General features: G+C 44.6%; 1 long non-coding RNA gene across 1 annotated transcript in view; it reads left to right on the top strand.

The window, feature by feature from the left end:
• Positions 1–26,598, top strand: part of LOC146685188 (uncharacterized) — a 35,495-nt gene continuing 8,897 nt past the window's right edge. Inside the window, exons 1-2 of the long non-coding RNA XR_014917209.1 lie at positions 1–165; positions 10,653–10,691. This is a non-coding gene — a long non-coding RNA (uncharacterized LOC146685188). The remainder of the gene's footprint in view (positions 166–10,652; positions 10,692–26,598) is intronic.

Raw genomic sequence — 26,598 nt, 5'->3', positions numbered from 1 at the left:
TTAAACAGACTGCAGTGTAAACTATGAAGAAAAGCAACATCAATTATGGTCTTTTGACCAAAAGCCTGCTGTCTATCTCTGTAAATGGACCGAGGGTGGCCTTCTTTGCTGTCTGCAGATTTGTAGAGAGAAGTAACACACTTCAACTGATCGCCGAAAGCAATGGTAGGAACGCAGAAAAAAAGGCAGTCATAAAAGTAAACGGTCCTTTTATTTTGACAAGTAAAGATGAAAAACTATTCACAGATCTGGACTATCACTAATGTCCTACACAATTTCTTTCCTCATCTATTTGGGTGAAAGCATGTTGTGCTGCTGCATCTTGAACTTACTTTAGATTAAATATTGAAGATGGCTCGCATGACCAAATGACACTAAGTGAAAGATGGATTCAATTCTGCAATGATGAAATAGCTTTTAACCTTTTGCATTATGCATGACTGCATCCCCTGTGTACATGCAAAGGAAACATAAGACTGAGAATATATATTTAATGTTATATATAGATATAGACAGAGAGAGATAAAGTTCTGTAAGTGCAGTGTTAAGTTCCAGACTTAATGTATTTGAAATTACTCTATAAACTTTGCATAGATATGGATTATTTTCATGAATGAAAGACATTTCATCCCATACCGGGTTTTAATTTTCAGAAATGTATCCTGATTATTTCAAGTCTGGACAAACTGTGCATGCAGTGATTCCAGTTCAACACTTTATTCATATTTATTTTATTTATTCTTGGAGTTCATTTTAGGTCCTGCTGATACATGCACTTCTAATTTTGGAAACGTAACTTTTTCTGTGTTTTGACCTTTATAGACGTTGTACACGGTGAGGGTTAGGGTCATAATCCCATCTGTTAATCCCTGATAATCTCATTTGCTTTTCCACTGTCATGTGGACAGATTTTTTTTATATGAAAACAGGAAATACTTGCTTTAAAAGAAATACTCTGTACTTGTTGACAGATAAATAAAACTCACTACTTTTGTCCCCATAAATCTACACTCAGTAACAAGATTATTATTATTATTTCTAATATTTGTTTTAGTTGCTTTTTTTAAGGGTTTTTTTGTAGTGGGTGGACAAGCAGAAGGCCATACAATTGTGCCACTGCCAAAATCTTAGGCCATGACAGTATATGGGGTCAAAAAAGTCTTAAATCTCTTAACCCTCTCAAGGCAGGCGTTGCCGATTTGCAACAGTTAAAAACTAACAACCTGATTACCCCACATACATATTTTATGAGGTTTTTTTTTTACTCAGAAGTACCACTGCAGGACTTGGTTGTGCATTAGCAACAAAAACTTTAATTTGAGCCTGAGAGGATTAAATTTAACTTTGTAAACCTGCTTCCCATAGATCGCGATTGTCATGGTCCTGGGCCATGTGGGCCCAGTATTCTTAGTTCCTTGTATTTTTGTATTTCGTTCCTTATTTAGGCCATGTTTTCTGAGTTGCCCTGTTGTGTTGTTCCCTAAGTGTTTTCCCTTCATGGCTTTTACCCCCTGTGTGCCCTCTATGTATTTATGAGCCCTCGTCTCCCTTTGTGGTTGTTTCATGTTTCCCCAGCCCGTTATGTCTGTGTTTTCCCCGTGCTCTCTCTCCTCCTGTCTGAACCTCTGTGCCTGTACATGTCATGTTCAGTTCACCCCGCCCTGTCTCGTTATGATTATCAGTGTCACCTGTGTTCCCCGTGTGTGCCCACTTTCCTCGTTTACCCTCTGTGTATTTCTGTCTGAGTCTCCCTCTGTTCGGCGTCGCGTTCTCCCTCATGCCGTGTGTGGTTCTCCCCGTGTCTTCCGGTATATGTTACTTTAGCTTTTCCCAGTTTAGTGTAGTTTTGCATTGCTTTTGTATCATCGTTATTGTTTATCACCTGTCAGCAATAAAGCTGCATTTTGAGTTTATCCCCCGTGTCTGTGAGTTTGCAATTTGGGTCCTCATCCTGCCTGCCACACGGCCGAAACGTGACAGAAGAATGCGACCACGATATGGACCCAGCAGTTCACAACCCCCCCGCGGACCTCCAGTACGACCTGACCATGTCGGACCCAGCGACTCCTGGCAGAGACGTAATCCAAGCGGTGGAGTCGTTATGCTACCAGTGGAGCCGAAGCTCTAGTGAGGAGGAGAGGGAGGAGTTACTTTACTCGTTGGGGACAAGCGTCACGGTTTTTCCCTGGTTATGGGAGGCGCTACCCCCTCTGATCTCGGACTTCCTCCGCACCATCCTCCCAGCCTGCCCTCGGCAGCATCAGCGGTCCGGTGTGCGGACTGCGTCACCACAGCCCCGTGGCCGCGCAGCCTCCCCTCCGCCTGCTGTAAGCATACAAGTCGGCACGCTGAAGTTCGCCACGGCACCACACTCCTCTACGCTGGCGCCGTCCCTCTACTCGCCGGTTTCCACTTCGCTGTCGCAGCTCAGTCGTTCACCCTCACCGCCTCGACCGACCTACCCGTCTTCCGCTTCCTATCTGGCACGGATGTGGTCAGAAGACGAGGAGCCGGTCGCCACAGAAATCAAAGTTTCATCCACGACCACCTCAAAGAGGAAGCGGCGTTCGCGTCGCCGTCGCCCAGCGCTACGGCATGTTTCGCCCTCCAACGAGCCACACGAGGATGCGGGGGAGGTCATGGATTTCGACCTGGAGGAGCGGCAGCGTGCAGCATGCGATCAACTGGATGAAGAGCTCCGGTGGAAGCCGTGGCTAGCTCCTGACTATGAGGAGATCTTCCGGGGAACCCGCCTGGCTCTCGGGGGTCCCCTGAGCTTCCAGGAACTCTCATCTACCGCTCCATCAGCACCCAGTTCACCAGCCTCTGCGACGCCGCCCGGCGCGCATGAAGCGCCGTTGTCTGGTTCATCGGGAGCTGCAGTCAAGCAGAAACGGCGTTCGCGTCCCCGTCGCGCTGCGCGACAACCGGAGGTGAGTGAACGCACTCTCCCATCACCAGCCTTCGTTGAAGCCGTAGAAGAGGAACTAGATTCAAGTTTACAGATTCAAGGGTCACCATTAAAGGAGACACATAGTGTGGAGGCGGCGGACTCCAGTACTGTGACTGATGTGGTCAGTTCGTCTGGCTTCCATGAACAGGGAGTAAGACCCACACAGACTGTAAATCCCAGCACTGGAGAACCTCAGCCTGTGTTCTCGTCACCGCCACCGGAACAGGAGTTTGACGGTCCAGCCTCTGAGCCGACCGGGGAATCCCCTGTTCCGTGTTTTTCTTGCAGCGAAAACAATGACATTATTTCAGAGACAGCCAGTGCTAACTGTGAGCTGAGTAATACAGTGCCAACCGGGCCGCCGCCCAGAGATTTTGCCCCGAAGACACCCGTAGACAGACCTAGTGATTTGGCAGGGACCCCTGGTGTAATACTTAGAGGGAGGGAGACCTCCACAGACCTGAAAGCTAATTGTGTGACAAGAGGGGGGGAGGAATTTCCTCCGTTGTCCGTTGCTTCGCCTGGGGTTCCATCTAAAGCTGAGTTGCCTGTGGCTAACGCCTCCCTTCCTGAGTCTGCTCTGCTCACCTACGAGGTGCTTAAATCGGAATCAGAATCAGAATCAGAATGGGTTTATTGCCAGATGTTGAGGTTTACAACATTAGGAAATTGCTGCGGTGCTTCAGTGCAGACAATAAGAATTAAAGTGCTATGTAGAAAGAAAGATATGTGCATGAGATATACATGAGATATATACATGAGAATAAGAATTATGAGTGCTACGTAGAAAGATATATACATGAGTGCAGGTGGTGATCAGTGCCAGACATGAAATGATGCAGTGACACAGCGTAGGGTCATGTGTTAGTGGCGGGGACAATCATGTGGTTATTGTTCATGTGTCCAACAGCAGAGGGGAAGAAACTGTTCTTGTGGCGAGAGGTTCTGGTGCGAATGGACCGGAGCCTCCTGCCTGAGGGGAGCAGGTCAAACAGACTGTGTCCAGGGTGAGAAGGGTCAGCTGAGATCCGGGCTGCACGCCGCAGTGTCCTGGAGGTGTACAGGTCCTGCAGAGATGGGAGTCTGCAGCCAATCACCTTCTCAGCAGAGCGCACAACACGCTGCAGTCTCTGTTTGTCCCCGATAGTGGCTCCAGCGTACCACACGGTGATGGAGGAGGTGAGGATGGACTCGATGATTGCGGTGTAGAACTGCATCATCGTCCGTGTTGGCAGGTTGAATTTCTTCAGCTGCCTCAGGAAGTACATCCTCTGCTGGGCTTTCTTGATGACGGAGGTGATGGTGGGCTCCCACTTCAGGTCCTGGGTGATGGTGGTACCCAGGAAGCGGAATGAGTCCACAGAGGTGATGGGGGTGTCAGTCAGGATGATGGGGGGGAGTGGGGCTGTGTGCTTCCTGAAGTCCACAATAATCTCCACTGTCTTCTGGGCATTCAGCACCAGGTTGTTGTGGCTGCACCAGGACACCAGACGTTCAACCTCCCTCCTGTAGGCAGACTCGTCCCTGTCCGAGATGAGCCCAATAACGGTGGTGTCATCTGCGAACTTGATTAGCTTGACAGACTGGTGGGTGGAGGTGCAGCAGTTGGTGTACAGGGAGAAGAGCAGAGGAGAAAGAACACAGCCCTGAGGGGAGCCGGTGCTGATGGTCCGGGAGTCCGAGACATTCTTTCCCAGCCTCACGTGCTGCTTCCTGTCCGTCAGGAAGTCAGTGATCCACCGGCAGATGGGATCAGGCACATTCATCTGGGAAAGCTTGCCTCGGAGATGGTCTGGAAGGATGGTGTTGAAGGCAGAGCTGAAGTCCACAAACAGGATCCTGGCGTAGGTTCCTGGGGAGTCCAGATGCTGCAGGATGAAGTGTAGGGCCATGTTGATGGCGTTGTCTACAGACCTGTTGGCTCTATATGCAAACTGCAGGGGGTCCAGGAGGGGGGCCGTGAGGGTCTTGAGATGGGAGAGAACTAGGCGCTCAAATGACTTCATGACCACAGATGTCAGAGCCACGGGTCTGTAGTCATTTAGTCCAGTGATCCTAGGTTTCTTGGGGACAGGGATTATGGTAGAGGACTTGAAGCAGGCAGGCACATGACATGCCTGCAGTGAGGAGTTGAAAATGCCAGAAAACACTGGGGCCAGCTCGTTTGCACAGTGTCTGAGGGTGGCAGGAGACACACCGTCTGGGCCGGGAGCTTTCCGAGCATTCAGACTCCTAAACTGCTTCCTCACATCTGCTTCATGAATATGAAGAGTTGTGGTCGGAGGAGGTGGTGTGAAATCCTCTTTTGTGTGGGGTGAGGGGGCGGGTGTTGCGGGTGAACAGTTTGAAGGTGGTGATGGCTCTATGGAGGGGGGAGAGGTGGGGGAATGAGTGTCCAAAGTGCCTCTATTGTTGGGGCCGTTGGAGGTGTGAAGGCTGCCTGATGGCTCGTCAAAACGACAGTAGAAGTCGTTAAGGGTGTTGGCTAAGAGCAAGTCATCAGTGGAGGGGGGGGTTTTAGGCTTGTAGTTTGTAATATTCCTAAAACCTTTCCACACAGAGGCCGAGTCATAAAGTAGACACTTGTGCTTTCACAGCGAGTGAGGACTTTTTAGAGGAGGGTCATGTCGCAGAGCATATAAGAACGGAGGGTGAGACGAGGTGTGATCATGTTTTGCCTGCTGCTCCTGTGTCCAATGAACTTAAAAATAAGAATGCTGGTCATGACCTCATGTTGGGACTTAAAGGTGACAACAGGGATTCTAATCAGGGTAACACGAACTGTGAAATGTCCCCACCTAAATTCTGTTTTCCCCACAGTCGTGAGCAGGGTGTTTTTGGACTGTTTACCTCCATCCCTGCCGCCTCTACTCAGAGGATTGAGTCTGAGACCAGGGGATACAATTCCACTATTAATGACCATGTAGCGTCCCCTCACGGAGTTACTTTGACACAGTTCTCCGAGGTTTCTGTGAGCACATTATCGGACAGGGTTTTGAGTCCCAAGGTTAATGTTAACACCAGCACACAGCCGGAAATGTCACCCGTCTCGGCTATGGTTGCTAGCACAGCATTATCCGTACCCATTTCACCATACACTCTACATAACACCCTTGAGTTACAGTCCACCTCTAGCGTGGTCCCAAGTCAATGTACCACTTACCGCTATCAGACTGGTCAATTCTCATCACCCAGATCCATATCTGAATATCTCATGTTCACCCAGGGACTTCCCCCTGGAGGTTTAAGTCATGTTTTTGTGGGTAATATAGTAATCCTTGTTTTCCCTGTGGCTGACCCTGCTTACCTGTGCCATAACGTTATGTCATTGATTGAGTCTGAAGGGCGGAATGTAGACACAGGGCTTTCTGTTTCTGAACCTATTATGTCAACTAACATGAGTCTTGCAGTGACTGGGCTGGTCTCTGCCTCAAGACATCTCACACCTGTTTGTTTCTGGACTGATACCTATAAGATGTCATGTGAACGCAGCCGGCCTATTGCCACGTCAGCTGGAGGGCCCCAGGAGCCCGTCCGGCCTGTTGCCACGTCAGCTGGAGGGTCCGAGGGGCCCGTTCAGCCGCCCGTCTCCGCTGGAGGGTCCGAGGGGCCCGTTCAGCCGCCCGTCTCCGCTGGAGGGTCCGAGGGGCCCGTTCAGCCTCCTGTCTCCGCCGGAGGGCCCGAGGAGCCCGTCCAGCCTCATGCCTCATCAGCTGGAGGGTCCGAGGGGCCCGTCCAGCCTCCTGTCTCCGCTGGAGGGTCCGAGGAGCCCGTCCAGCCTCATGCCTCGTTAGCTGGAGGGTCCGAGGGGCCCGTTCAGCCTCCTGTCTCCGCTGGAGGGTCCGAGGAGCCCGTCCAGCCTCATGCCTCGTCAGCTGGAGGGTCCGAGGGGCCCGTTCAGCCTCCTGTCACCGCTGGAGGGCCCGAGGAGCCTGTCCAGCCGCCACCTGCGGCCACCTCTGCCTCGCCTGGTCCAGCTTTGGCTTCTGCTCCTCCCGGTCCAGCTCCAGCCTGTGCTTCGTCTGCTGCAGCTCCGGCCTGTGTTTCGTCTGCTGCAGCTCCGGCCTGTGCTTCGTCTGCTGCAGCTCCGGCCTGTGCTTCGTCTGCTGCAGCCTCAGCCTCAGAGCCTTCGTCCTCTGCAGCCTCAGCCTCAGAGCCTTCGTCCTCGTCTGGCCCAGCCTCAGAGTCTTCAGCCTGTGCTTCGTCTGGCCCAGCCTCAGAGTCTTCAGCCTGTGCTTCGTCTGGCCCAGCCTCAGAGTCTTCAGCCTGTGCTTCGTCTGGCCCAGCCTCAGAGTCTTCAGCCTGTGCTTCGTCTGGCCCAGCCTCTGAGTCTTCAGCCTGTGCTTCGTCTGGTCCAGCCTCTGAGTCTTCAGCCTGTGCTTCGTCTGGTCCAGCCTCAGCCTGTGCTTCGTCTGGTCCAGCCTCAGCCTGTGCTTCGTCTGGTCCTGTGCCCACCGGGCCATGGCCAGCACGCCTGACACTGGAGAGCCGCCGCTGCCTTCCGCGCGGCCGGCCTCCTGAACTGCTCCGTCGTCTCCCTCGCCGCCGCCGCTGCCTTCCGCGCGGCCGGCCTCCTGAACTGCTCCGTCGTCTCCTTCGCCGCCGCCGCTGCCTTCCGCACGGCCGGCCTCCGGACCAGCTCTGTCACCTGTGCCACCCGCCTGGTCGGCCCCCCGACCGTGTGACCCGTGAACTCTTGTGCCTGTGGGCTCTGGGTCGGCCCCCTGAACTTTATTTGGACTATGGTCATGTGTTCCTGTGTTTTCTGTTGTTTGTTTTGTTTCCCGTTCTGGTCCCTCCGTCCTGGTCCCCCGCCTCCCGCCCTGGGTGGGTTGTTTTCCGTTTTTGTTTTGTTTTTCGGGTTTGGGCTGTCGGGAGCCAGCCCTTTAGGGGGGGGTGATGTCATGGTCCTGGGCCATGTGGGCCCAGTATTCTTAGTTCCTTGTATTTTTGTATTTCGTTCCTTATTTAGGCCATGTTTTCTGAGTTGCCCTGTTGTGTTGTTCCCTAAGTGTTTTCCCTTCATGGCTTTTACCCCCTGTGTGCCCCTCTATGTATTTATGAGCCCTCGTCTCCCTTTGTGGTTGTTTCATGTTTCCCCAGCCCGTTATGTCTGTTTTCCCCGTGCTCTCTCTCCTCCTGTCTGAACCTCTGTGCCTGTACATGTCATGTTCAGTTCACCCCGCCCTGTCTCGTTATGATTATCAGTGTCACCTGTGTTCCCCGTGTGTGCCCACTTTCCTCGTTTACCCTCTGTGTATTTCTGTCTGAGTCTCCCTCTGTTCGGCGTCGCGTTCTCCCTCATGCCGTGTGTGGTTCTCCCCGTGTCTTCCGGTATATGTTACTTTAGCTTTTCCCAGTTTAGTGTAGTTTTGCATTGCTTTTGTATCATCGTTATTGTTTATCACCTGTCAGCAATAAAGCTGCATTTTGAGTTTATCCCCCGTGTCTGTGAGTTTGCAATTTGGGTCCTCATCCTGCCTGCCACACGGCCGAAACGTGACAGCGATGATCTATGGGAATATAACAGTAAATACTAAATACTGAATATTATTGTGCATCATGTAGGATCGACATGTGCTTTGAGGTAGGAGCCAAAAAGGGTGTAGTTTGTGGGTGTGATCACCCGTGTGTACACCTGTGAGCATGGACGCGCTTGTATTCATGTAATGATCTGCTAGAGGGTGTGGGGGGGCCACAGCCCCGTCCTCCTGGGCATGAAGCAGGTATGGAGGAGATCAAGACTCCAGACATCCAGAGGCCCCCAGAACACAAGAGACCAAGGAAGACCAACAGAGGGGCAGCCGCTCCACTATCCCAGGAAGAGCTGAGGAGAGTCCCAGATGAGGGCTCACTCAGCAGCCGCGGAGCAGAAGCCAGGGGGGTTGCAGTGCCCGTGAGCTCCGCCGGCAGCCAGCTGTGCCAGAGTGACCGAGCCCCAGGCCGAGAGGCCGAGGGCACCCCACCTCCGAAGGGGCCCGAGCAAGCCCCAGGCTCCAGGCCCCGATAAGCAGTCACCAAGGAGTGAGCCGGTGTGTACCTGGACGCCCATCCCCGGACACAAAGAACCACCAACGCACCGATGTCTGAGGGAGTTCGCCACTGGCAAGGGAAGTGGTGGTAGGGGGAGATAGGCCTCCATACCTTGGAGGGCCTGAGATGTCCCCAGAGAGGTGGCGTCTGATACCCGACCTGACATATAGACACAGACATACAGGCACACACAGATACAAACATCCATTCCCACCCTCATGCTCTCATATGCAATTATTCAACACTCAACCAACGTGGAGACAGACATAAAGAGACGCTGTACACACGATCACACTCCCCAAGTGTACTCTAAGCCCCAGGTCTAGGTACCCTTGCTCCTGGAGGGGGAAACTGCACCCAGACCCAGGTAGTGTTACCCTCTTCCCTGGGGTGGAGTGAAGCAGACTGCCCCGACTCCGCAGCAGCAGGGAGGCCCCACATTCCAGACCCCAATTGGACAGCCAACTCCTCCTCCCAGCGCCTCTGCCCCACCAGGCAACAGAGAACGGGGGGGTGTGAAGACTCCAAACCTCCCTCCACCCGCTCATTGTAGTGTTGATGCATGTGTGTTCTAAGGTGCATTTAAAACCCAGGAGGGCATGGAGCTACCTGCCAGAGAGCAGCAGGTAAGCACATAGCCCCTCCTTTGACCCTGATTTTTACAATTAAGTCTTTTTGTAAACTGCAAACTTACATCAATCACTTGCCTCTGCCAGTGACTGTGAGACTGATCGCTCCAGTGTTTTCATACCAGGTAGGCGGGGCCAAATGTCAGCCTCTGTCAGGACTTCAGGCTTGTTATCATGACAAGCTGCAGTGGAGAAACAAATGAGCTTCAATAAAGCTTTGATTTGATTAAAGCTCAGTGTGTGTGTGTTTGTAAATCCCTGAGTCAGATTGTGCTGCCAGTTAAGCAGCTGCTCAGTCAGCATCTACAGGTGTCTCACACACACACACACACACACACACACACGTTGGTGCATATGTCTTTGTGAGAACCCTTGTTGACATAATGCATTCTTGGGTCCCCTGGTATTCCAAAATAAAAGTGTCTTTACATTAAAAACTGTTGTCTGACAATATCCATGCATGTCAACTTTTTCCTAACCACATCTTAAACACACACACAAAACAACTCACGTTCAAGTCTGTTAACTTTGAAAACTGTCCTTACTTTTTCTTTTTTTAAACAAATGTTCCCCTTTTTAAAAATGTCCTCTCGTTTACAGACGTCTCCTGTAACCACATATGTCCCCACAATGTCGTAAACTCCCATTGGTCCTCAGAAAGATAGTTGCACAAGCACATACACACCCACAGGGAGCCACTCTCCCAAATTAACCGTTAATCATAAATGGTAAAAAAACGTGCTGAGTCATGAGTTTCCCCTCTTCTTCTGCTGCTCCAAGCCTTGCACACACACACACACACACACACACACACACAAACACACACACACACACAGAGCATTGGTGGTCTAAGTAATCATTTCTTCCGTCAGTGTGTTTTCTTTTTCTGCTGATGTTTGTGGGAGTCCGCAGACGTTTAGATCAAAAAGTTGTATTGTGCAGCTTTTTTCCCTGATATATCGTGTGATTAAATTGTTGTATTTATTTTTTATTTCTTCCCGTCTGTGTAACATTCCAATATTCGTTTCTTTCCACAGAAGGACCACACGGATTGTGCTTGTTGTATGCAGTGCTGGGTAAGATGTCTGATCCACTACTGCGGATGTTCATGTTTAACGTGAAGCAGCTCAAAGTTTATTTCAAACAGGCTAAAATCACCAAGCTTACATTCATAATGCACAATCCACAAACCATTTAACAGTAAGAAAGTGGACTCATTCTGCCAAATGTTTGAAAGGAAGTTCTTCCATTTAAAGTGAAGCGCTTACTCGGACATTACAGTACCATCTGATCATTGGTGTTCACCTAACTAAAGACGAACATAGCTATCATCACATTACATATTGGTTTGTGAAATCCTTTTTTGAAGCCTTAAGATGCATGTTTTCGCCATCGCCATCAATGTGTTTTGAAAATGGGCACAATAAGAAAGGGGCGGGTCTGAGTGTGAAACTGCACCCACACTCAGCGTTGATATTCCTCCTTTCTGATACTTAGAATGACCAAACTGTTTACAGACTGGGAGGTGAAGGTGCTCCAGGTGGGATTGAGAGACATCATTCATAATTGTGTTGAAAATTTTCTTAAATTATTAGCTGCAAAAAACTGAAAAACCTAATGAAATAACAGCATGGTTTTTAAAATGTTTTTTGGGGTTTTTTTTTTATCTGATGCATGTGTAATCTCAATCTCGTGTAATTGCTTATTACTAGGGTAGCACGGTGGTGTGGTGATTAGCTGTTGCCTCAAAGCCAGAAGGTCCTGTGTTTGATTTCACCACTTGGTGATGATAGCTGTGATAGGCTGTAGCCCCCCGCTCCCCCGACAAGGATAAACAGAAGAGAATGGGTGGCTAGATGGCCAAAATTACTCAAATAAGTCAAAAACAGACATAAAATTACTTCCAAAAGATTTTTTTAAAGTGCCTGAAAAGAAAGGGAACTAAACTGGAGCAGTGAATGTCACGTACTGGAAGGAGAGATGTTTCTTAGAACTAATTTACCAGCTGACTATTCGACAAAACAGAAAACAATCACATATAAGTTAAGTATTAGCCAAAAACTATGTTGTGTGTATTTTTAATTCAGTTGAATTCCAATTAATTTTTATATTGCACCAAATCCCAACAACAGTTGCCTCAAAGCACTTTAATTTTTAAGGTAAAGACCCTACAATAATATAGAGAAAACCCCAACAATCAAACAACCCCCTATTAGCAAGCACTTGGCGACAGTGGGAAGGAAAAATGCCCTTTTAACAGAAAGAACCCCCTGGCAGAATGAGGCTCAGGGACCAGCAGACATCTGCCATGACCGTTTGGGGTGAAGAGAGGAAGACAAAACACACATATCTGCATCTACGTATCTCGTCAAACAGTTGCACACATTCCTAATTGGAAGCAAAACTGTTAACAGTGTCAGGCTCAACAAGAAATAATCACCTTGAGGTGACAGTTGTTATGATTTAGTGCTATATAAATAACAGATAATTAAATGAAATTGAATTGGAGCTTATGACCATACCATCTCCACGCCTGATCTCGCCTGGTTATTACTTGAATGGAGACCATCTGGGAATACCAGGTGCTGTATACAGCACAGTGGAGCAGTGGCTAGCTTCGTTGGTTAGCTGGGTTCATATCCACCATTTGTCTGGGAACTTTCTGTGTTTTCCCCTGTGCCTGCTTCGGTTCACTCCAGGTACTCTGGCTTCCTCCCACTGTACAATTATAAAATCTTCGTAAGTGTGAATGTTAGCATAAATTATTGTCTCTCTGTGTTAGACCTGTGCCAGGCTGGCGACCTGCCCAGGGTGTACCCCGCCTTTCGCCTTATTGTAGATGGTTTAGGCTCCAGTCCCCAAAACAGACTGGCAGCTGCCACTAGTTGGAACCCTGCCTGGTGGCTGGTGACACCTTAGGGCAGCGGTCCCCAACCCCCGGGCCACGGACTGGTACTGGTCCGTGAGTCGTTTGGTACCGGGCCTCGAGAGTTGAGGCTTGGGTGTGAAGTTTATGGTTTTCAGGGGTTTTATCGTTAACTCTTTTCCGGTGTTGTAGTTTTGTGTCTTATTTTGAAAGAAATGTTTACACGTTACCATAGCAACCAGAGAGCATTAAGGAGCAGAGAGGAGGATGTTACTCTCAATGTTGTTCGCGCATTTCAGGAGGATGCTGCTAATAAAGTTAGACAATTAAACAGTGATTTTGCATTTATTATTATATTTACGTGTCATTTTATTTTGTTATACTTATCTGCAACACCTTAAAGGCCGGTCCGTGAAAATATTGTCTGACATTAAACCGGTCCATGGTGCAAAAGAGGTTGGGGACCGCTGCCTTAGGAGGCTTGGGAATCGAGAAGCGACCAAGGCGACAGGACCCCTTTGAAAGACGGACAGTACACTAGTAGCAACAAGGCAGGGCAGGAGACCAGCAACTGAGTTGGTCTTACATAATCTCCACCCAAGTCTTCATATGAACTCAGTTTAGCATTAGCTGCAGTAGTACCACCAGCTAGCAAAGCCAGCAGGCTATATTATTCTTTACAGTGTGTCATGTGCAGCAGACATTGTTGGGACTAATGCGTCATTAAGTAACGCGTTACAGTAACTACGTTATTATTGTGGTAACGAGCACGGTAAGTAGTTATTATGCCAAAATCAGGAACGCGTTAGTCGTTACTGGGATTTAGATAGGCTCGTTATTCGTTACTTCGTGTGGTGGCTATCGCTGAGCTTCTACAGATTCAGTAACATTAGCAAGTGGTGGAGGCCAGCAGGTGGATGAGGGAAAGGGGAGGCAGGAGGAGGAAAGACCCGAAGCGGCCGCCGGTCCGAGTGTCAGGTGAACTGAACTTCAGGTAAGAAGTTATGACCTGCAGTCTCGTTTTGTAATATTTTCGTTTCGTATTGAGGTGAAAAGGAACACAGTTTGTGACTTCAGCTAGAATGAAAAAGACACAAAGCTGGAGTTATTCTGCGTCTTTACGCTGCAGCTGCCTCTTCTTCTCTCATTGTCTCCCCTCTCTCTCCTGTTTCTACTTCAATCATGAAACTGATCAATGATCAGCTGATCGGCTTTTCTCTCTAGTTTGTTTATCGCCCACTTTGTGCCAGAAAGAGGAAACCAGTGGATGTCGCGCTAAACAACAGCAGCACGTTTAAGCTTGATCAGCTGATGTTAGAATTTATTTAATATTATTTTCTAGTATCAGCTGATGTTTGCTGGAGCCACAGCTGTAAAGCTGCTGGTCATGATGTTGGTTTGTATATGTGGTGAGAGGGAAACATGAAGATGAAACCAGGAGATGTCCTTACTGAATCATCAGAGCTGTGATGGAGAAACAGGTTTACCTTTTAGGTGACATGAATGAGTTGAAGGGAAGTTATGAACTGTTTCTGAGAGACAAATAACACCAGGATCCTTTTCTGTGTAGCTGACAGCTGGTAACTGTGCAGGGGCGGCTCTAGCAAAGTGTTGCCAGGGGGGCAGGTAGGACATTAACAGGGAGAGGGGGGCACAAAGAAATACTTTTCTTACTTATTCTCATTTAAAATATCTAGCTTTTAATAAATAATTATCTGAGTCTTACAACAAACGATTGATAGATTGATGCATATATACCATCAGAACAGTGCACATCACTGTCACAACAGTGTTTGTTTTCATTCAAAGGCTTTATGATTTTTCCTATAATGGTGGGCCGGTCTCTAGTCAAAATGCCCGGGCCAATTTTCTGTCCCAGTCCAGCCCTGTATGCAGCTCATCTGCAGTCTGGTGTTACCCACATCTTCCTATTCAGAAGGCAGAATTTCTGAGTTCTGAGTACAATCAAAGCACCACGACTGCAGTTTTTGTGTTGGATGTAAAAAGCGCACATGACGCTGTGACGTAGGCTAGAATCATGGCGGCGGTCAACGACGGTCCAGGCGTGGGATTTCTCTTGTGGAAATATGCAAATTATCTTTTCCTTTCTATTGGTAGGTGGCACAGTGCACTTGTGGCAAGTAAGCAAGCTAGAAGACTGGCAAAGTTATGGAAGCAACACATTAACAAGAGAAGTCTGAGTAAAACCAAAGTTACTTTGCCTAGTAACTAGTTACTTTGAAAGTAATGAGTAACTTGAAGTAACTGAGTTACTTTTGATAGAAGTAACTAGTAATGTAACTAAGTTACTATTTTAAAGTAACTTACCCAACACTGGCAGCAGACACACTCCAGGGCACCCATGAAATATCTCAAGACAAAGTAATTGTTGTGGGAAGATCTTGAATGAATGAATGAATATTTCTATGATTGGATAACTCTAATAAATGCGAGAGTTTTCATAAACCTGATAATTTCCCATCCAGGCTGTATTGTCTGCATCTTTGTCAGAACCTAACGAGCGTCATTGGTTCGTCTGTCTCTCACAGTTGAGGGAAATTCCTGGTTCATGTGCTCTGTTTGATCTCACAGATCATGTTAAAGTTAACAATCACAGTGGCTCATTATCTCTTAACGACTGAAGTCACAGCGCCGTCCTCTGCTGAGAATCTTCATAACATAATTGTTTCATCATGAGTGTGTCTGATGTCAGCAGGTCAGATCTGTTTCTGTTAATTACACTGAAGATTTTCTCCCCCAGCAGCTTTAATTAGGTCCAACATTTAGAAACGGATTTAACGGTATCAGCAGGAATTGTTGCTTGTGGCTCGATTCTTATTTTCCAACCTGATGATGAACTTTATGAGCTGAGCTGAAACTCTTCGGGCTGTTTTTTCTCCTCCTGTTTGCACCTCCTCCTCCTCCTCCTCTACTTTCTTCTTCCAGCAGCAAGCAGGTCAACTTTTCATAAGCATGCAAAAGTAACTGTATGTAAGGTCAAAACTGACTTAAGAAGCTGTATAATATATGAGTGTAACTAGTTTGTGTTTGAAAAAGGGCTCAAAGAAGATTTTAGCAATTGAAATCACTAAAATTGTGCATATTTCAGTAAGTTTATGTAGAAGTGAGAACCCTTTTCAACCTGATCTGACTGCCTGACATCCGCTTTATCTGTTTGTTGTGATTACTCTCCAAAAACGGCCAAAACACTAATCACAATTGTCTCTGTCACACTCCACAGATTTTCATTAGCTCTATTTCTGGATAGCTCACTGCTAAGCCGAGCTTTTTAGGGGTTTTTCTTAACGGTTTCCTGAACATCAATATTTAGATGAATCGCTGTTGGCCTGAAGATGGTCCAGGGGGAGATTACGCTCTGTTGATCTGGTTGGCAAAATAATTCAAAGGACACAGCATTACCAGCCTCATATTTTGAAAGGGCAGTGTGTTCGTATCCAAATACATATAATACTGCTTTGTCTGCTGCAGCTCTTCATTGCACGTGAGGTGTGCTTCAGTGTCGGTGTTCTGAGACTCAGGCCACCAGTATATTGACCACTGACAGGTTCAATGGTTGTCCATGAAGTGCAGGGAGAGATGGCAGCATACGTCTCAGGGTTAACAGTCAAGAGACCCTGAGTAGTGTTCGCAGCCTGTTGGCATGTTTTGTGTCACTTTAGCAAAGACAATTTAACCGTCACCGTAAAACTTAAAAAAAAAATATGCAGGATCAAGTCCTAAAATTAGAATTTTTGAGCTTGAATTCAGCAGGGTTTAGTTTTTTAAATGGGGCTTTGGTTTGATGCCTGGAACAAGACATGTGGTTAAAACAAGCTTTAATGTAACAATATGAAAAATGCAGTTAAATGCCAAATATATTTTTTTTTATGTGTCCCAGAAAACTTGTTTCCTGGAAGACTATAGTCTTTCTCATCACAGCACACAGTGGGTTATTGATAGTGACACCGGAGTACTGTGAAGTACTTTTATTTGTTCATAGCCTAAAGTTTTAGCATTTTATTGTCACCCAGTTGTGTTCATGTTTTTTTTTTTCAAAAACTGGCATTAGTTTGTAGATTGTGTAAAAATGACAAAAGAAAGAAAACAGCCTTTTTAAAATGATGTAAACTAAGCTCTCCTCTTATGTTTGAGGGCTGCGTATTCTCTCAAGCATTTAAGCCCTTGTGTGATGATTCAGATCCAGTTAATATTCATGCAGCGTGGAGAGAGGGACCTTTGCTGGTTATTCTCTGAAGGACTTTTACAAGCTTTTCCTTATAAAAGTAAACATAATCTGCTGACCTTTGTACAAGTCTGATACAGACTAACATTAGGGTCATGTGTCGTGTTTACAGCTTTATTTGACGTGCTGCGGGGCATCCTCGACACAATGGTGCAACAGTATTACCTCAGCTGATTCTCATTTGGCCAACTCACAACTTAAATACAAGAATCACACGGTCATCACCAAATCAATACACTGATTTCTCACATCTAAGATGTTTGTTTCCCACACTCATGCGCACATGGTATCTCTAATGGCCGATCCAGGTCACAGGAGTCATTCAGGCCTTTCACTGGAGCAGGGTCCCTTCACTACCAGACATCAATATAATCAATGACTCAAAGCATAAAAACATTGAACAGCTGCTGCAAACTGACAGCGAACAGAGATTAAAGTCAGGTCACGTCAATATGGATTTATTTAGGCTAATCTCAGAAATTCCAAGTATGTACACCGAGGGGGTTAAACCTTTTGACCACATCTTGTTGGAATAAACATTCACTTTATTGCTAATCGACTGACGAGGCATTAGTTTGCTCATTTTTTATAATCAAAAAACATCACCTTCCTTTTTTTATAGCTCAATACGATATTTGAGAACATGCAGTGTAATTTAATTTATTTCTGTTCAGGCTGTCTTATGTTGTCAAGGCACATGACATTGTAGTATAAAACCATAGACCCTAACAATCAGATGAGCAGCACTTGGCACCCGTGGGGAGATCTCCAACAGAACGTGGCTCGGGAGGGGTAGCCATCTGCTGCGACCAGTTGGAGGAGGAGACGGAAGAGAGAAAAAAGGGGGAGCTTGAAGAGACCATGATCAACAAACAGCAGAAAATGCAGTAAATGCTGATGATTTGCAGGAGCACCATGTAAAGAGATCGAGAGTGAAAAGAGCTGAAGGAATGAAAAACCTCAAGTCAAGTCAGGTGGCATTTATCGTCATTTCAGCCATCTGCAGTGGAACAGGAGACAACGTTCCTCCAAGGCCCTGGTGCTACGTATCACATATAACAGACGAACACACGACTACGTGAAGTGCAATTTGTAAACATTGCACAAAACAAGACAAGACAGCGCAACACTAGACAGAACAGGACGATACAGACAGCAGACTCCCAGCAGTCTGAGCCAATAGCATCATATTATAGGATGAGTCACCATCACCTGATCCAGCATTAACTATACACTTTATCAAAAAGTAAGTTTTAAGCCTAACCTTAAAAGTAGAGATAGTGTCTGTATCCTGAATTCAAACTGGGAGCTGGTTCCCAGTTTGAAAGCTGAAGGCTCTGCCTCCCATTCTACTTTTAAATACTCTAGAGACAACAAGTAAACCTGCAGTCTGAGAGCCAAGGGTTTCATATGAAATAGATATGGGTTAACACTGTGAGGTCTTTAAAGTATAATGGGGACAGTTTAATTAAAAACCTTGTATGTAAAAAAGAGGATTTTTAAAATTCAGTTCTTGATTTAACAGGATGCCAGTTAGAGAAGGTGATATGGGAGAAATATGATCAGCTGAAGTCTTTAGGGAAACCTTTAAGAACAATAATGATAATAAGGACTCAAAGTCCAGTCCAGCCAGAGGTAACAAACACATAAAGAAGTTTTTAATCCTTAACAACACTGCACAGACGCTATCGAGACATTTAAAAATCTAAAAATAGAACTATACTGTTTAAGCTAGAGCGCTTTAGAGTCCTATTCAATCTGAGCCATCGCACAAAAACCTCCCACGAATCATGAAGTTCTTCAGTATTTGGACAACCTTTATGTCTATCTGATTGATTTCTTCTTGCAGTCAGAAGAGCCGCCTTGTTGTAATAATAATAATAAATTCAGGTTTAAGAAACTTCCCTTATAATATATAAAGTCAGTGTTTAGTGCTAACAGTAAATTGATCTAAAAGCCATTGCTTTATGTTGAGGTGCAAAATGTGCTGACCAAAACTGATGCACTTTCTGACCGGCTCTGACTTTTGTGTGTGTGTGTGTGTGTGTGTGTGTGTGTGTGTGTGTGTGTGTGTATTCCTGCACATTCAATCTGAGTGGGTCTGAGTTCATTATGATCGATATCAGTCAAAATATTCAAATACTTCTGGACCAAAACTGCAAAATAAGTCGGTTTGCAAAGTGAGTCCATCTGCAATGTTTGGACCCATGAGAACCTCTGAAAGCGACGGGCCCAGTCAGAGTGAAGGGAGTGGTCTGTGTGAATTATTAATAAATGATGGTCGTCATGGGAGGGCCCATTAACAACACATTTTAGAGGGACGGAAGAAAAACACACACAGAGTCTTCAGACAGATAACGCTCTCTCTCTCTGTCTCTATTGAATTCTGATATCTAAGTTTCTTTGCTGTGTGTTTTGGGTCTGTGTGTTTTCCTGCTGATAAAACTTCTGGTTTCAAACTTTGTGTCTGATTAGGAAACTTCTTAAGACTCTTCTTTCTCGGTTACTTCTATTGTTCCTTGGATTTGGAGGAGAATGTATAGGCAGTACAAGATTTAAATAAATCTCTCTGTTTTTCTGTCAGTCCCTTCCTTATCACTATAAACAGACATCTGCACATAAATATTCAGAATCTGCACGACAAGATTTTCGGTAGCAGAAAGTTTCTGGTGTCTAGTGTGAATTCTATTGACCAATCACATCTGAGCACTCCTTGTTTAAATGCAGGTAAACAGTCCTTGTGAAGAGTCTCAGAGTAATATTCTTAGGCATAATGTAATGTTAAAGGCGCTGATTATTACAAATCAATTATTGATAGATGTCTGATAAGCTTTTTAAAATATATCTACATTTGCATTTCAATTCAAATGTATTTACACAGCGCCAAATCACAACAACAGTCGTCTCAAGGCGCTTTATATTGTAAATTAGACCCTACAATAATACATACAAAGAAAAACCCAACAATCATATGACCCCCTATGAGCAGCACTTTGGCGACAGTGGGAAGGAAAACTCCCTTTTAACAGGAAGAAACCTCCAGCAGAACCAGGCTCAGGGAGGGGCGGGGCCATCTGCTGCAACCAGTTGGGGTGAGAGAAGGAAGACAGAATAAAAGAAATGCTGTGGACAATGACTGGTACGGGGAACAGGAGGTCTGCCCTGGCTACCTCACATGCCCCGAAATATCAGTCCAAGAAGATAAGCAACTTGCCAACAGGTTCCCAGACCGATAACTACCTAACATTTGGCTTAGAAACCAATTTTATAACAATAGTGACAGGCCCGTTGAGTCATCTCAAGATATGATATGATATGACATCAGTGTAAGTGTTGTATAATAATACTGTGTTAGTAACAGTACTCTTGGTATTGAATTTACTGTTACCAATCAGGGTATTATCAGAGGTACTGATTGCCCCCCCAGTAACAGACTAGAATAATCTCTCCATCCTTGGTGAGGACGTAGAGGAAGCAGTTAAATCGCTTGGGGAAATCAGTAGGAGTGGAAAATATACCCGCAGGATTAATAAATAAAGGAGGAGATTAGAGAATAACTAACACCATGGACACAATCCCTAATCATTATTCTACCCAAGAAACGTAACTTACACCTCTGGAAAACTGTCCTACCATCAGTCTGATTAGTCAGCCAAGTTAAGGTAACGCTAAAGATACTGCTAAAGCAGGTTTCAGAGCACGCTATGTCCTACCAAACAAATCTAACTGAGGCTGCTATGGAAGAAACACCTCGAACAACTTCTGCAGAAATAGAAGAAAACAAAACAGGAATCCAAAATATAAAGTGCAGGAACTTAAATGATAAAAACCTAAATAGAACCAAAACACAGGATCAGGAAAAAATGAAAATTACTATGAATTCAAACCGTTCTTATAAAATAGTAACAAAAAATCTATTTATTCAAGTCCATGAACAGGAGTTGTGACATTTATTCCATGTCAAGCATGAATTTGTGATTTCATTAGGAATTGAGAAGTATTAACCAGAAGTATTAACCAGAAGTGCATATTTCATCCAGAGAAAGCAGGGAGGCTTCTGCAGAAAATAAAGCTTTAAAAATGTGATCTTTGTATTTTATCCAATTTTTCCTAATTGCAACCAGGTTGCCACATTAGTTTTACCATGCATACCATATGTCAGTCAACTCACTCTCATTGGTAGTTGCTTCAATGACTTGGCTTAAAGTTAAGAGAAGTTTAACTTGGGAGTCACTCCGTTCAAGTTATTTCAATGACAGCTGCTTGAAGTCACAAAGGGTCATCAACCCTTTATGGTCTCTGGTTGCCACGTTGCTATTTCCTGTCTTGAAGCACCGTAATACTTGGTGCTGAACATTTACATGTTGGGAAAGACACCTCAATCTTTGTAGGTCAAACTGAAACACATCCCTGATGTGTTTCAGACATTAGTTCACACGTCGATGAACTGAGAGTACCCATGACCACCGCACAAAATTTGGCATCAACACATTAAAGAGGTGCAATTGTACACACCTGTGCACAGTTCAAATTTAGATCACACATGAAAAGTTTGCTCCCACTTATACCTTCTTCCAGTCACGTTGTGACTCATATCTGAATTTGGATGCATGGTTACACTCTTTGCATCGTCTGCACGTTTTAAAGGTAACTGTTGATGTTTACTCACTTTGGATGAGCTGATCTGACGTCCATACAACAGGAAAGAGAGTTGGCCAGGGATTATACTGCACTGAACCTTCTCTCCCCCTGAGCTGACGTTAATGAGGCTCTGAGTGTTTGTTGTTGAGATGAAAATTAACCACCTCCCTTCAGAGATTCAACCAAAAAAAACTGTGGGAAGCCGTTCACTGCAGAAGAATGTAATTTTTAATTATTATCCTCATCATTTAATGACTTTATTACTTTCTTATTTACAGTTTTTGATTTTTGTTTGAATGTAACAGACGCAGACGAATCCCACGTGGACTGGACTACTCTCTGAGCTTCTCAAAAACTAATAATATGCCCTCTCCAGAGAATAGACCAAATCGAGATGTGTTGTTCATCACTGATTTTTTTAGGTCGGAATCCACACATCCCTAAAGAACTCAAATAATGAATAAGTCATAGTCATAGTCATCCAGACATTAGACACTAACCAGAATTATCAATTCCTCTGAAACGCCTTTGGAGTGCATATTTAATTTAGCCTGTTTCCAGGTGATAGGCATGTCCCACTGGCCCAGTTTATTTACAGTTGATGTCTCTAATAGGAACTGGCAACAGTTGCCATGGAGCAGCGAATCAAAAGTGTCTGCTCTCCAGAGACAAAGCCAGACCAAAATATGCACACCTCCCTGAGGAAGCCTGAGTCCACCAGTGAATATTGTTTAGTTACAGACTAATCCCTGGGCAGACAGAGTTTGATCACTTACCTTCATGATGTCAGCGCTAACATGTTGTTTAAGAAATAATAAATCCGTCTTAATCTGTGCTCTAGAGCTAAAACAGGGGTGCATTCTCTGATCTAGATTTCATTTAAGGATAGACTAACCAGGATTTAATCAGGGTTTAAATGGTTAGTTTTACAGCTAAATCCAGAACTACTTAAATATTTCTGCAATAATAGAATTCAAACTCAAGCTTGCCATGTTACTGGCATGCACATCCAACGCATTTTTGTGGAAAATCAATCTTCAAAAATACTCAAAAAAAAAGTTGCCATCAGGCCATAGCGAGCTGGTCCGGATGTTTCCAAACAATTCCCAGGAGACGGCAGCAGCAGGGAGAATTTCATGGTTTGATCCACGAGTTTAAACAGCTGCTTTTGTAGATCTTTCAGGATGTCAGTGGGGCAGTTTGGGCTCTTGTTGGCAGAGTAGGGCCCACACGTGAGAAGGCAGAGAAACCATTTCAGACTGCTGACTGACCCACGGCAGCCTCTAGCTGAGTGTCTGAGGTAAAATAGTATTATTTTACTATTTGCATATCATTAAGTATTTGGTACCTGTACGCGATTTGTGTAACGAGTGTGCCTGTTGCCAAATGCAGTGATCTGATTGGTCAGATCTGATTTTTTGGTTCAGAAAAATTGAGCTTGGTTTTTAAAAAAGTAAATACCACAAATTCATCCAATGAAATTACACGGTTGTGAGGACAGGTGTATTAAGAATAGCTTGGTCCGAAAAATATTTTTAATGCATGAAATATTTGCACATCTGATGTGTAAAGGCCTTAACTCAGGAGTCATTTTTATCTGAAATGTTACAATACATGATTATTATATAATATAAATACTCTGATCCAGTAATAATCTATTTTAAATATATACTCATACATATTTTTGTAGTACTGTAAATCAGCTTATGTTCAGTGTGTTTAAACTGCCATCTTACTTACTGCCTGAATACTGTAATCCAGGACTAATTCACAGCCTAAGTGCTAAATCCAAGAACTAAATTCTCTAATAAAGGATTTGCTCTAATCCTGCTGAATTAAAATGCTGAAACATAGAACAAACTTACAGCATAATCGCTCTGATCCAGGATTATCTTCGTCCCCAGGACTCTAATAGTTCTCTAGTCTTGAACTACTTGAAAGATAAATCACTCAAAGTCTGAATACTCTTAATACCCAAACCCAGGATGTCAAAGCAGGATTAATCCAGAACCTAGCTATTATAATCCTGGATTCTTTTAGTATTAATGACCTTTCACAAATCCATACCTAATAAACAGCATAAATATCTAAACAAGTTTTAAAAAGGTCCTATTCATTATGTCTGACAGGTGTATGATGGGAAATGAAGTACCTTCTATCTGCTCAACTCTTCACCCTCTCTATCTCCTTTCATTTTCCACTTTCTACTAATCAATTGACTTATTATTATTGATATCTGTAATAAAGGGAGTAAAAGAAACACACAAACACACACACACACACACACACACACACACACACACACACACACACACACACACAGAGTCCGGTCTTTAAAGCTCCAGCCAATTAGCTAATGGCTCGTTAAAGATGGCGTCCATTAGAGCTACTAATCAATCAGTTAAGCAGAGCAGATGAGGATTTAATTGATCTGCTTCAACTTTCCTGACCACATGATGCAGTCGCCACGGCAACCACATGGGACAAAAATGATAATGAGGCTGAGTCAGCACGACTGTGTGTGTGTGCATATAACACACGCTTTGTTATATAAATTATGTGTAGATATTAACTGTTGAGGACAGGTTAATGTCTCTTTTCCAGGAGAGGTTCACTTTGTTTAATGGAGACATGAAAGGACTGCTAAAAGGCTTTAGTAGACACTGGTCCAGGAGTCTGGGGGCATTCGGTCTCTGTTTCTAGTTTTAGTTTAACACTGGATAGGAATTTATGAGCTATGCTGCAAAAACAAACACTAATGCTAAATGTGACCATAAATACCCATGAAACAGAGAAATCACTGGAAAAATAGCTGCACAAATACCACAAAATTATAAACAGTTAGTTCAAAATGCAAAATTACTAAAATGGAAACAAGTGAAAATGTTGCTTTGAAGAGGGAAAGTCTTGATGCATGCTCAATCATCCAGGAAATCCCAGAAGGTTGATTCTGTTCATCTGGACGTTTTCAGTGGGAGGAACATTTCATCACTCGTCCAAGTGACTTCTTCAGTCTCAGCTGACTGCAGGTTTCCCAACCTTATAAACAGTACATTTGCACAATAACTGACACTAGCACCACTGAATGAACAATGGGCTGGGAGGTCAGGTTCTTGATCATTAATATGCAAATTGAAAAGGGAAACTTACTCCCAAGAGACACAAAAATACTACAAAGATTATATTAATTTGAAAGATAAATGTTTGCCACAGAGAAATACAAAAAGAACAAAAATTTCTATGAAAATACATAAAATTACTCCAAAAAAGACTAAAAGATGCTACAAGGAGACATAAAATTACTGCAAAATGGAAAAAGGTTTCTATAAAGAGATTCAAAATTCCTCCAAAAAAACAGTTTGCATGTTCTCCCCTGTTTCCTGGGTTCTCTCCGGGTACTCTGGCTTCCTCCCACAGTCCAAACACATTAGTGTTAGTGGGGTTAGGTTAACTGATAAGCCCTGCGTCAGATTGGTGACCTGTCCAGGGTGCACCGGGCCTCTCTGCGGTAGCAGGGATGGGCTCCAGTCCCTGTGACCCTGACAAGGATAAGTGGAAGAGAATGGATGGCCAAAATTACTCCAACAAGTCAAAAACAGACACAAAATTACTCAGAAAATGTTTTTTTTTAAGTTCCTGAAAAGAAAGGGACACAAAATTAGAATAAAAAGGTTTAAAAAATGTGCCATAAAGAGAGAAAAATTACTACAAATACACAAACCTTCCACAAAGAGACAGCAAATTAGTAGGAAAAGTTAGTTGTTTTTAAAGTTTCTACAAAGTGAGAGAACATTAGTGTAAACAGATATAAAACAGACAGTGTCTACAGGGTCTGGACAGGACAACATGGCTAAGTTTGGATAGCGCTTTACTTTAGCATTCTGCCCCGTCACACTGAAGCCTGGACCCCAGATATCTTCACAGTGGCAGTATGCTGTTTTCAGCATCAGTGAGCTGTAGTTTTATCAGCACAGACAGCAACAATACAACAATACAACACAGCCACACAATGAGAGCAACCACATGTGGAGGATGGGTTTGTGTGTACGTGTGCTTTGACTCTGGGACTGCTGCCCATGAAGTCTCATTAATTTCATGGCAACAGGCCCACTGGACTACAGACAGAGAGCTAAACCTTCTGCTGATGAAGCTGTGTTCAAACACCAGCAGACAAAACTGTTCCACTGTGCTTCTCTGGTGCTGGCTGCTTCCACGGTGTTTGTTGGTTTTTGTAAGGACCCGTTTTACACCAGGTTTTTCCCCAGCCATCATTTTTTTTAAGTCCACTTTTTTTTTTCTTTTTTCTATACACAAATCCCGTGTTCAGAGCCAAACTGGGCACCAACCAAAGAACGTCACAATAGATATATATTTTTAGGAGCACACAGAAGTGATTCAAGAACATGTCTAAAATGTTCTCAAAGTGAAACCAGACCTGTCAAAAAAGTGCACAGTCACAGCTGTTTATATGCTGCTGCAAAATTGGTATCGTTGTTTGTTTTTGCTTTATTTTCTGTCAAATATAAACTGTTGCAGTGCTGGATATTAATATGAAACATGAACAAAGTTGCAGTGGCAATAATAAGATCATCTCAGGCACACAGCTGTAGCTGTGAGCGCAGACGTCTTTGTTTGCAAGCAGCAGCCAATCAAAAGAAAACTGGCTTAAAAGGGGAGGAACTAAAATTGTTTTTTCAGACTGAGGTGCTGCACCAAGGCCCAACATCTGCAAATCATGAAAAGCTACTCTAATGGAAATCCAATGAGAATATAAGGAGAAAAAAGCGAATCCGAGTATTTTGTAGAGTTGGTTACTCCAGGGTCTTCAACTGTGTGTTTCATTTTACGTCATAATTCAGACTTCAGAGTTATCACTGAGCCATGACTGCACCAAGGACTAAGTAATGTGACACTAGCCACAAAATCGTAGCAAGCCTTAAAATGCAGGGGTAAAAAGGGCAGACCTGCTAATATACGATGCTAATAGCAGACTAATAAAAACATTAATTTCACTCACCAAAACTGAAACATGGACGTCTTAGGCAATCAAACCACACAGTAAATCATTTTATTTGTCAATTAATTTAATTTAATTGTGCAAAAAACACCAGCTGCCTGTGTCTGCATGTCCAGATATCTCCAGATGCGTGACTTTAAAAAAAATCACCCACCATAAAAACAACAATGAAAAAAACGCCACAAACATGTTATGAAGGTACTTTTTGTAAGTATG

The sequence above is a fragment of the Copadichromis virginalis genome, linkage group LG20 (assembly GCF_057382275.1).
Source record: "Copadichromis virginalis isolate Kocher_CV1m ecotype Utaka linkage group LG20, C_Virginalis_male_GT1.1, whole genome shotgun sequence".
NCBI lineage: Eukaryota > Metazoa > Chordata > Actinopteri > Cichliformes > Cichlidae > Copadichromis > Copadichromis virginalis.
Note: the sequence above shows the minus strand (reverse complement) of the source record. Positions and strands in the feature narration are given on the sequence as shown.